The 11,490-nt window shown below is 33.3% G+C and overlaps 1 long non-coding RNA gene across 1 annotated transcript; it reads left to right on the forward strand.

The window, feature by feature from the left end:
• Positions 1-899: 899 nt before the first annotated feature.
• LOC148960508 (uncharacterized) lies at positions 900-4,709 on the forward strand. The gene is made up of 3 exons (XR_016144550.1): positions 900-1,850; positions 4,150-4,196; positions 4,660-4,709. It is a non-coding gene; the product is annotated as an uncharacterized LOC148960508 (long non-coding RNA).
• The last annotated feature ends 6,781 nt before the right edge of the window (positions 4,710-11,490 follow it).

An 11,490-nucleotide genomic window follows, 5' to 3' on the forward strand; every position in this document is an offset into this window, starting at 1 on the left:
ATCATTCATCCAACATTGAATCGTGGGAGAGGAAAAGTTATCTTTAAAGTCTCAGCTATTTTTGTCCAGGATTGCCATCTTCTGGCCACTTCACGTCTTTTAGCACTCAAGAGAAACTTTTGCATACGAACCTCCTCCAACATTTTTCCAAAACAGGAAACTTTTGCTGCACATTTGTAGAAGTATAGGATCTTGTATGATTCATAAATACTTGGAGCTTTGAGCCTTCATGACTGACTCACTGACGGAGGGTACTAGGGATAAAATCATCAAAGCGCTGGGGAACAAAGCCCCTTTTTTGCTGAACGCTGCTGACCTCAGTGGATTTGATTGTTTTTTCGAAGATCAGCAACCGTTTCCATGCATCGGGCCTCAGTGAAGTTTACCCATCTTTCCATCTAAGCTTCTATCGCACTGCTTTAGCTTTAGACAATGCTGTGACAAGATTTTGACTGGAAGATTGCAGCTGCTTCACGACTGTTTATTGGCTTTAGAATGTCCACCAACAGGCAATTTAGCATTGTCCTCATCCTCTTGCCAAAGCTACTGTATTCGCCTTTAAGGCTCAACGGTCTCGACTTTCGGTTAATTTTCAGCGCTTGTTTTTGCAATATTCTATCTTTCTGTAGGCTCACTCAATAAATGCGTCTTTTTATTATAACAGAATTTATAACAGGCCAAAGTAACGCCTTGTTTTTTAAGATCGAGCAGGTATTTTCAGCGCAAAGCACTATCTTAAGTCCTACATGGGTAATAAGAAACCCTAATAGCCAATTTTCTTAGCTTGACTCAAATTGTTACAACATCAGTGGCGTAGTGTCCGGGTATTCAAGGTATCCAGTGAATACCCTGAGATTTTTAGAGAAATTATATAAATGGAATGAAATTTTAGTAATCTAAAAATGCTTTGGTGATAATTGTTTGTGACTAATTTTGTTGCCTTTCAATATGTTGTATTTGATACAGATTCAAAATAGCACGAAATTCACGGAAAAGAAGACATAGTTAATGTGACGAAGTGTTTGGAAGCTTGGAAATTTGAGAGGGTAATATCGAAGATCAAACTTCTCAATGTTGAATGGAGATCAGTCACGAACTCGCAGAGAATACCCTAGACCAGAGGTTTTCAGTTTTTTGAGTGCCTGGCCAGAAAAACATAGATTTTACGTAGATTTTTTTCGTAGGCCAATGAATTTTCATTTCATTCTTACCATGCTTTATTAGAGATAAGATAGACCGGTCAACTATTTCTTTATTCATAAAATTTTTCCAGTGTGCTTATTCACACGAAATAAGTCTTGGAAAGGTGGATGACAGAAGGGAACGAAGGAAGCTGCTGTCTTGATGCTGATGGGATTGGCTCAATGTGCATTACACGTCGGATTTACACGCCGAAGGTCAGGGATAACTGTTTGGTGGAGATTGGGGCCAAAAGCCTCCAAATGTAGCATAGTAAATGAACGCAAAAAATGTTCTATAAATTGTTGGTTCTTTGAAATTTTTCCCCCTTCTATACCAGCCGTTCTGGTCCTATGAACCCTACCGACGATCCTGCGACGCTGCGCAATCCTTGGTGAAGTTGTTGTAGCCTCGGTTCCAGCTTTTCAGCCAACGAACACGGCGGGAATGAACACCATGTTGGATTGCACGACTCGGCCATGGACGGAGGTCGAGATTGCAGTTTCATTCCCTTGTTCTTATCAACCAATCTTGGACACATCTATTTACAATCAGCTTAAACGCAAGCTGCTATAAAGTACGAAGTATGCTGTTCTGGGAGGAATTCAAAAGAGGGCGGTTGCAACACGAACTGGCATCATCATGAAGAAAATCTCAGCAACTTCGTTGCGGTATGTCGCCAACTTCTTTTCTCACCTCATTATCTTTGGCAAATTTGCATTTGTGCAAATTATAATATTTTTAATGCCAGTGGTTGATTATTAAAAGGGAACCCCAAATGCAACCTGCAAGCTGGCATTCGTGGTTAAGATTGCCAGGCGGGCGAGGTTCAAACCAGCTCACTTAGCAGTGCAAAGCAGCATCACATTTCGACTCTTTCATCAGTTCCGTAATTACTGCATTGAGAGGGAAAATTGGAATAGCAATTTAGGAGGGCCGTTTCTTTACATTAAATGTGTGCTTATACTGCAGCATGCACTGGTCCTAAACTTGATGTTGCTGGAAATGGTTGACATAGAATGTCCAATGTAAGAAAATGAGCTACCACATGTTACAACCTACCTTGCAGCTTAAAAGTCAGCAGTTACATTAATGTTTTTAGTTACTAAGAAAGTCTCTTTTACCAATTTTGTATATATTTAGCTGTAATAACTAAATTTTGTCATTGGCTAGCAGTTTGATTCTTGAAAGACAACATATTCACTGAGGTTACACTTTTACCCCTGCAAAAACCCAAACATGGTTCACAGGCTAACCATAGTTTGCAATGGTCCTACCATGGTTGAACCATGATTCTGACAAGTTCTGACCATGGCTAGTGACATTGGTTGATCAATGAAATAAGATTTTGCCTCCAAAGAACTTAACTTGTTTGTTCTTTGAGAATGTTAATTCTGGACTGTTACCCTCAATAGAAAGAAAAGAAAAAAACAAAATTGTCTGTATTTGTCAAAACCTGATCATTGCTGTCCCATTGCTGAAACATGGTTCATTTCTCAACTGACTTTCCATAAAATGGCAAATAAATTTTACATTGAATAGTTTTGATTTCACCAATTTTCTTTTGTGGATACATTTCCTTGTCCCTTAAGTCCTAAAACATTACCTTTTTTATCAATTTGAAATGTTTTATGAGTATTTTGTCTGACAATTGCTGACTCATAGCTGAACCATGGTCAATTTCTCAACCAACATTTTCTAAAATGGCAAATTACTTTTACATTGAATAGTTAAAGCATTTATTTCTCTGAATTTGAAATGGTTAATGAAAATATGGACCAACTATTGCTGACCCGCTGCTGAACCGTGGTCCATTTTTTAACTGACAGGTTCCTCATCCTGCTTTCTCCAAAACTGCTGGCTGCCTTTGAATATCATTAAATTTTAAATTTTAATGGTTTTAGAAATATATTGAAAATATATTTTCACATGATATATATATTTATATAATCAAAGATATATACTTGAGATTTTCATCAGATTTGCAAGAATATCAATCTCTGAGAAATATCTGATGAAAGCAACTGACAAGGTACCGGGGTCACAAGAGTGGATTCTTGAGTTTTTTCTCAGATAACTTTTTATTTCTATAACATGGTACAAACAAGCATATCAATACAAGATTGTCAGCAAATTGGAATATTCTATTGAAGTCCTGCTGTACAATTGCTCTAACAGTTCTTTGTGGTATCTAATGGATGCATTACCATTGAAGCCAGGTTTTAAATATTTCAGAATAAAAAGGTCTTGCCAGTTTCATTCTTAGCCAACAAAACAAACTTATTATCTCAAATAAAAGCAAATCAGGCCTCTCGGTTTCTGGCATGTGATTGCGTGCCATGCACCTGTAGTGGTGCCAGGGCGCACATGGATGTGATGCACAACTAGCAATATTGTCCACCTCATCCATTTGCATTTACAATTACTATTTTATCTGCAACATTGTCTTGTTGCTCTGTGGAATCATTTTTAAAGTACAGCCTTCACCATCTAGGCAATCCCTTGACACTATATAAATAATAAATATATATTTTTGTGTTGGTTGTGTGTGATAAAGGATTCACTTTCAATCAGTGTAACCCCATGAGCCACACACCTACTAAAATCGATGCGGAGAGGCCTGCGATCCTTGTTTTTCTTCCCAGTGTACCTATTAGAGGCCACATGGTGTTCAGAACGTACATTAAGGCTTTTAGGCTGTTTCGAGTAAAAAAATTTTTGAAAAATTTCAAATTTTTCGAACTTTTTAGCAGATCAGGGATCTTGGATTTCTTCAAAAATCACTAAGTCCATATTTTGTAAACATGTGCATAATATTCACTGAAACTACCCAAAATGGTGTTCCGAACATAAATTAAGGCTTTTGACGTTATTTCTAGAAATATTTTTTTTACAATGTTCACATATTTTCAGGTTTTTTCAAGTTTCAGTGTGAAACATGCTATAAATACTCTTTCCTACAATTTTCAGATACCACTTGGAGGCTCAACCAAATGTCTAGAAATTATATCAGAAAGGTAAAATTTTAAGCTTTATATTGTTTCACGTAAAAATTTTTTTTGAGAAAATTTAAATATTTTTAACTTTTTCAGGTCCGGGGGTCATGAATTTTTTCAAAAATCACCAACTTCTTTTTTATAAAAAATCAGAATAAATTTCACCGAAACAATCCGAAATGGCGTTCAAAACGTATCTTGAGGCTTTTTAGGCTGTTTTGAGTAAAAACATTTTTGAAAATCTCAAAATTTTTCAACTTTTTCGCAGGTCTGGGGTCATGAATTTTTTCAAACTCGCTAAGCCCTTATTTTGTAAACATGTGCATAATATTCACTGAAACTACCCAAAATGGTGTTCCGAACATAAATTAAGGCTTTTGACGTTATTTCTAGAAATATTTTTTTTACAATGTTCACATATTTTCAGGTTTTTTCAAGTTTCAGTGTGAAACATGCTATAAATACTCTTTCCTACAATTTTCAGATACCACTTGGAGGCTCAACCAAATGTCTAGAAATTATATCAGAAAGGTAAAATTTTAAGCTTTATATTGTTTCACGTAAAATTTTTTTTTGAGAAAATTTAAATATTTTTAACTTTTTCAGGTCTGGGGGTCATGAATTTTTTCAAAAATCACCAACTTCTTTTTTATAAAAAATCAGAATAAATTTCACCGAAACAATCCGAAATGGCGTTCAAAACGTATCTTGAGGCTTTTTAGGCTGTTTTGAGTAAAAAAATTTTTGAAAATCTCAAAATTTTTCAACTTTTTTGCAGGTCTGGGGTCATGAATTTTTTCAAACTCACTAAGCCCTTGTTTTGTAAACATGTGCATAATATTCACTGAAACTACCCAAATGGTGTTCTGAACATAAATTAAGGCTTTTGACGTTATTTCTAGAAATATTTTTTTTACAATGTTCACATATTTTCAGGTTTTTTCAAGTTTCAGTGTGAAACATGCTATAAATACTCTTTCCTACAATTTTCAGATACCACTTGGAGGCTCAACCAAATGTCTAGAAATTATATCAAAAAGGTAAAATTTTAAGCTTTATATTGTTTCACGTAAAAATTTTTTTTGAGAAAATTTAAATATTTTTAACTTTTTCAGGTCCGGGGGTCATGAATTTTTTCAAAAATCACCAACTTCTTTTTTATAAAAAATCAGAATAAATTTCACCGAAACAATCCGAAATGGCGTTCAAAACGTATCTTGAGGCTTTTTAGGCTGTTTTGAGTAAAAACATTTTTGAAAATCTCAAAATTTTTCAACTTTTTCGCAGGTCTGGGGTCATGAATTTTTTCAAACTCACTAAGCCCTTATTTTGTAAACATGTGCATAATATTCACTGAAACTACCCAAAATGGTGTTCCGAACATAAATTAAGGCTTTTGACGTTATTTCTAGAAATATTTTTTTTACAATGTTCACATATTTTCAGGTTTTTTCAAGTTTCAGTGTGAAACATGCTATAAATACTCTTTCCTACAATTTTCAGATACCACTTGGAGGCTCAACCAAATGTCTAGAAATTATATCAGAAAGGTAAAATTTTAAGCTTTATATTGTTTCACGTAAAATTTTTTTTTGAGAAAATTTAAATATTTTTAACTTTTTCAGGTCTGGGGGTCATGAATTTTTTCAAAAATCACCAACTTCTTTTTTATAAAAAATCAGAATAAATTTCACCGAAACAATCCGAAATGGCGTTCAAAACGTATCTTGAGGCTTTTTAGGCTGTTTTGAGTAAAAAAATTTTTGAAAATCTCAAAATTTTTCAACTTTTTTGCAGGTCTGGGGTCATGAATTTTTTCAAACTCACTAAGCCCTTATTTTGTAAACATGTGCATAATATTCACTGAAACTACCCAAAATGGTGTTCCGAACATAAATTAAGGCTTTTGACGTTATTTCTAGAAATATTTTTTTTACAATGTTCACATATTTTCAGGTTTTTTCAAGTTTCAGTGTGAAACATGCTATAAATACTCTTTCCTACAATTTTCAGATACCACTTGGAGGCTCAACCAAATGTCTAGAAATTATATCAAAAAGGTAAAATTTTAAGCTTTATATTGTTTCACGTAAAAATTTTTTTTGAGAAAATTTAAATATTTTTAACTTTTTCAGGTCCGGGGGTCATGAATTTTTTCAAAAATCACCAACTTCTTTTTTTCAAAAAATCAGAATAAATTTCACTGAAACAATCCGAAATGGCGTTCAAAACGTATCTTGAGGCTTTTTAAGTTGTTTCGAGTAAAAAATTTTTTTTGAAAATCTCAAGATTTTTCAACTTTTTTGCAGGTCTGGGGTCATGAATTTTTTCAAACTCACTAAGCCCTTATTTTGTAAATATGTGCATAATATTCACTGAAACTACCCGAAATGGTGTTCCAAACATAAATTAAGGCTTTTGATGTTATTTCTAGAAATATTTTTTTTACAAAGTTCACATATTTTGAGATTTTTTCAAGTTTCAGTGTGAAACATGCTATAAATACTCTTTCCTACCATTTTCAGATACCACTTGGAGGCTCAACCAAGTGTCTAGAAATGATTTCAGAAAGGTAAAATTTTAAGCTTTATATTGTTTCACGTAAAATTTTTTTTTGAAAAAATTTAAACATTTTTAACTTTTTGCTGGTCCGGGGGTCATGAATTTTTTAAAAAATCACCAAATCCTTTTTTTCAAAAAATCAGCATGAATTTCACCAAAACGACCCGAAATGGCGTTCAGAACGTATCTTGTGGCTTTTTAGGTTGTTTAGATTAAAAAAAAATTTTTGAAAAAATTTCAAGATTTTTCATCTTTTTTGCAGGTCCGGGGTCATGAATTTTTTCAAAAATCACAAAGTCCTCATTTTCCTAAAATCAGCATAAATTTCACCGAAAGACCCGAAATGGCGTTCAGAACGTATCTTGCGGCTTTTTAGGTTGTTTTGAGTAAAAAAAATTCTTTGAAAAATTTAAAGATTTTTCAACTTTTTTGCAGGTCCGGGGTCATGAATTTTTTCAAAAATCAACAACTCCTTATTTTCAAAAAATCGGCATAAATTTCACCGAAACGACCCGAAATGGCGTTCAGAATGTATCTTGCGGCTTTTTAGGTTGTTTGGAGTAAAAAAAATTTTTTTAAAAATTTCAAGATTTTTCAACTTTTTTGCAGGTCCGGGGTCATGACTTTTTCTAAAATCACAACGTCCTTATTTTCAAAAAATCAGCATAAATTTCACCGAAACCACTCGAAACGGCGTTCAGAACGTTTCTTGAGGCTTTTTAGGTTGTTTCGAGTGAAAAAAGGTTTTTCAAACATTTCAATCTTTTTCAACTTTTTTGCAGGCCCGGGGTCATGAATTTTTTCAAATATCACCAACTCCTTTTTTTCAAAAAATCAGCATGACTTTCACTGAAACGACCCGAAATGGCGTTCAGAAGGTATCTTGAGGCTTTTTAGGTCGTTTCGAGTAAAAAAATTTTTTTTAAAAACTGCAAGATTTTTCAACTTTTTTTCAGGTCAGGGGTCATGAATTTTTTCAAAAATCACCAACTCCTTATTTTCCTCAAATCAGCATAAATTTCACCGAAAAGACCCGAAATGGCGTTCAGAATGTATATTGCGGCTTTTTAGGTTGTTTCGAGTAAAAAAATTTTTTTTAAAAATTGCAACATTTTTCAACTTTTTTGCAGGTCCGAGGTCATGAATTTTTTCAAAAATCACAAAGTCCTTATTTTCCTAAAATCAGCATAAATTTCACTGAAAGGCCCGAAATGGCCTTCAGAACGTACCTTGCGGCTTTTCAGGTTGTTTCAAGTAAAAAAAATTTTTTTAAAAATTGCAAGATTTTTCAACTTTTTTGCAGGTCAGGGGTCATGAATTTTTTCAAAAATCACCAAGTCCTTATTTTCAAGAAATCAGCATAAATTTCACCGAAACGACCCGAAATGGCGTTCAGAACGTATCTTGAGGATTTTTAGGTTGTTTCGAGTGAAGAAATTTTTTTGAAAAATTTCAAGATTTTTCAACTTTTTTGCAGGTCTGGGGTCATGAATTTTTTCAAAAATCACAAAGTCCTTATTTTCCTAAAATCAGCATAAATTTCACTGAAAGGCCCGAAATGGCCTTCAAAACGTATCTTGAGGCTTTTTAGGTTGTTTCGAGTAAAAAAAAATTTTTTTAAAATTTCAAGATTTTTCAACTTTTTTGCAGGGCCGGGGTCATGAATTTTTTCAAAAATCACAAAGTCCTTATTTTCCTAAAATCAGCATAAATTTCACCGAAGCGACCCGAAATGGCGTTCAGAACGTATCTTGAGGCTTTTTAGGTTGTTTCGAGTAAAAAAATTTTTTTTTAAAATTTCAAGATTTTTCAACTTTTTTGCAGGGCCGGGGTCATGAATTTTTTCAAAAATCACAAAGTCCTTATTTTCCTAAAATCAGCATAAATTTCACCGAAGCGACCCGAAATGGCGTTCAGAACGTATCTTGTGGATTTTTAGGTTGTTTCGAGTAAAAAAATTTTTTTTAAAAATTGCAAGATTTTTCAACTTTTTTGCAGGTCAGGGGTCATGAATTTTTTCAAAAATCACCAACTCCTTATTTTCAAGAAATCAGCATAAATTTCACCGAAACGACCCGAAATGGCATTCAGAACGTATCTTGAGGATTTCTAGGTTGTTTCGAGTGAAGAATTTTTTTTGAAAAATTTCAAGATTTTTCAACTTTTTTGCAGGTCCGGGGTCATGAATTTTTTCAAAAATCACAAAGTCCTTATTTTCCTGAAATCAGCATAAATTTCACTGAAAAGACCCGAAATGGCCTTCAAAACGTATCTTGAGGCTTTTTAGGTTGTTTCGAGTAAAAAAAATTTTTTGAAAAATTTCAAGATTTTTCAACTTTTTTGCAGGTTTGGGGTCATGAATTTTTTCAAAAATCACCAACTCATTATTTTCCTAAAATCAGCATAAATTTCACCGAAGCGACCCGAAATGGCGTTCAGAACGTATCTTGAGGCTTTTTAGGTTGTTTCGAGTAAAAAAATTTTTTTTTAAAATTTCAAGATTTTTCAACTTTTTTGCAGGGCCGGGGTCATGAATTTTTTCAAAAATCACAAAGTCCTTATTTTCCTAAAATCAGCATAAATTTCACCGAAGCGACCCGAAATGGCGTTCAGAACGTATCTTGTGGATTTTTAGGTTGTTTCGAGTAAAAAAATTTTTTTTAAAAATTGCAAGATTTTTCAACTTTTTTGCAGGTCAGGGGTCATGAATTTTTTCAAAAATCACCAACTCCTTATTTTCAAGAAATCAGCATAAATTTCACCGAAACGACCCGAAATGGCATTCAGAACGTATCTTGAGGATTTTTAGGTTGTTTCGAGTGAAGAATTTTTTTTGAAAAATTTCAAGATTTTTCAACTTTTTTGCAGGTCCGGGGTCATGAATTTTTTCAAAAATCACAAAGTCCTTATTTTCCTGAAATCAGCATAAATTTCACTGAAAAGACCCGAAATGGCCTTCAAAACGTATCTTGAGGCTTTTTAGGTTGTTTCGAGTAAAAAAAATTTTTTGAAAAATTTCAAGATTTTTCAACTTTTTTGCAGGTTTGGGGTCATGAATTTTTTCAAAAATCACCAACTCATTATTTTCCTCAAATCAGCATAAATTTCACCGAAAAGACCCGAAATGGCGTTCAGAATGTATATTGCGGCTTTTTAGGTTGTTTCGAGTAAAAAAATTTTTTTTAAAAATTGCAACATTTTTCAACTTTTTTGCAGGTCCGAGGTCATGAATTTTTTCAAAAATCACAAAGTCCTTATTTTCCTAAAATCAGCATAAATTTCACTGAAAGGCCCGAAATGGCCTTCAGAACGTACCTTGCGGCTTTTCAGGTTGTTTCAAGTAAAAAAAATTTTTTTAAAAATTGCAAGATTTTTCAACTTTTTTGCAGGTCAGGGGTCATGAATTTTTTCAAAAATCACCAAGTCCTTATTTTCAAGAAATCAGCATAAATTTCACCGAAACGACCCGAAATGGCGTTCAGAACGTATCTTGAGGATTTTTAGGTTGTTTCGAGTGAAGAAATTTTTTTGAAAAATTTCAAGATTTTTCAACTTTTTTGCAGGTCTGGGGTCATGAATTTTTTCAAAAATCACAAAGTCCTTATTTTCCTAAAATCAGCATAAATTTCACTGAAAGGCCCGAAATGGCCTTCAAAACGTATCTTGAGGCTTTTTAGGTTGTTTCGAGTAAAAAAAAATTTTTTTAAAATTTCAAGATTTTTCAACTTTTTTGCAGGGCCGGGGTCATGAATTTTTTCAAAAATCACAAAGTCCTTATTTTCCTAAAATCAGCATAAATTTCACCGAAGCGACCCGAAATGGCGTTCAGAACGTATCTTGAGGCTTTTTAGGTTGTTTCGAGTAAAAAAATTTTTTTTTAAAATTTCAAGATTTTTCAACTTTTTTGCAGGGCCGGGGTCATGAATTTTTTCAAAAATCACAAAGTCCTTATTTTCCTAAAATCAGCATAAATTTCACCAAAGCGACCCGAAATGGCGTTCAGAACGTATCTTGTGGATTTTTAGGTTGTTTCGAGTAAAAAAATTTTTTTTAAAAATTGCAAGATTTTTCAACTTTTTTGCAGGTCAGGGGTCATGAATTTTTTCAAAAATCACCAACTCCTTATTTTCAAGAAATCAGCATAAATTTCACCGAAACGACCCGAAATGGCATTCAGAACGTATCTTGAGGATTTTTAGGTTGTTTCGAGTGAAGAATTTTTTTTGAAAAATTTCAAGATTTTTCAACTTTTTTGCAGGTCCGGGGTCATGAATTTTTTCAAAAATCACAAAGTCCTTATTTTCCTGAAATCAGCATAAATTTCACTGAAAAGACCCGAAATGGCCTTCAAAACGTATCTTGAGGCTTTTTAGGTTGTTTCAAGTAAAAAAAATTTTTTGAAAAATTTCAAGATTTTTCAACTTTTTTGCAGGTTTGGGGTCATGAATTTTTTCAAAAATCAACAACTCATTATTTTCCTCAAATCAGCATAAATTTCACCGAAAAGACCCGAAATGGCGTTCAGAATGTATATTGCGGCTTTTTAGGTTGTTTCGAGTAAAAAAATTTTTTTTAAAAATTGCAACATTTTTCAACTTTTTTGCAGGTCCGAGGTCATGAATTTTTTCAAAAATCACAAAGTCCTTATTTTCCTAAAATCAGCATAAATTTCACTGAAAGGCCCGAAATGGCCTTCAGAACGTACCTTGCGGCTTTTCAGGTTTTTTCAAGTAAAAAAAATTTTTTTAAAAAT

The sequence above is a fragment of the Rhopilema esculentum genome, chromosome 3, assembly GCF_057945365.1.
Source record: "Rhopilema esculentum isolate cy_ngs chromosome 3, ASM5794536v1, whole genome shotgun sequence".
Lineage (NCBI taxonomy): Eukaryota > Metazoa > Cnidaria > Scyphozoa > Rhizostomeae > Rhizostomatidae > Rhopilema > Rhopilema esculentum.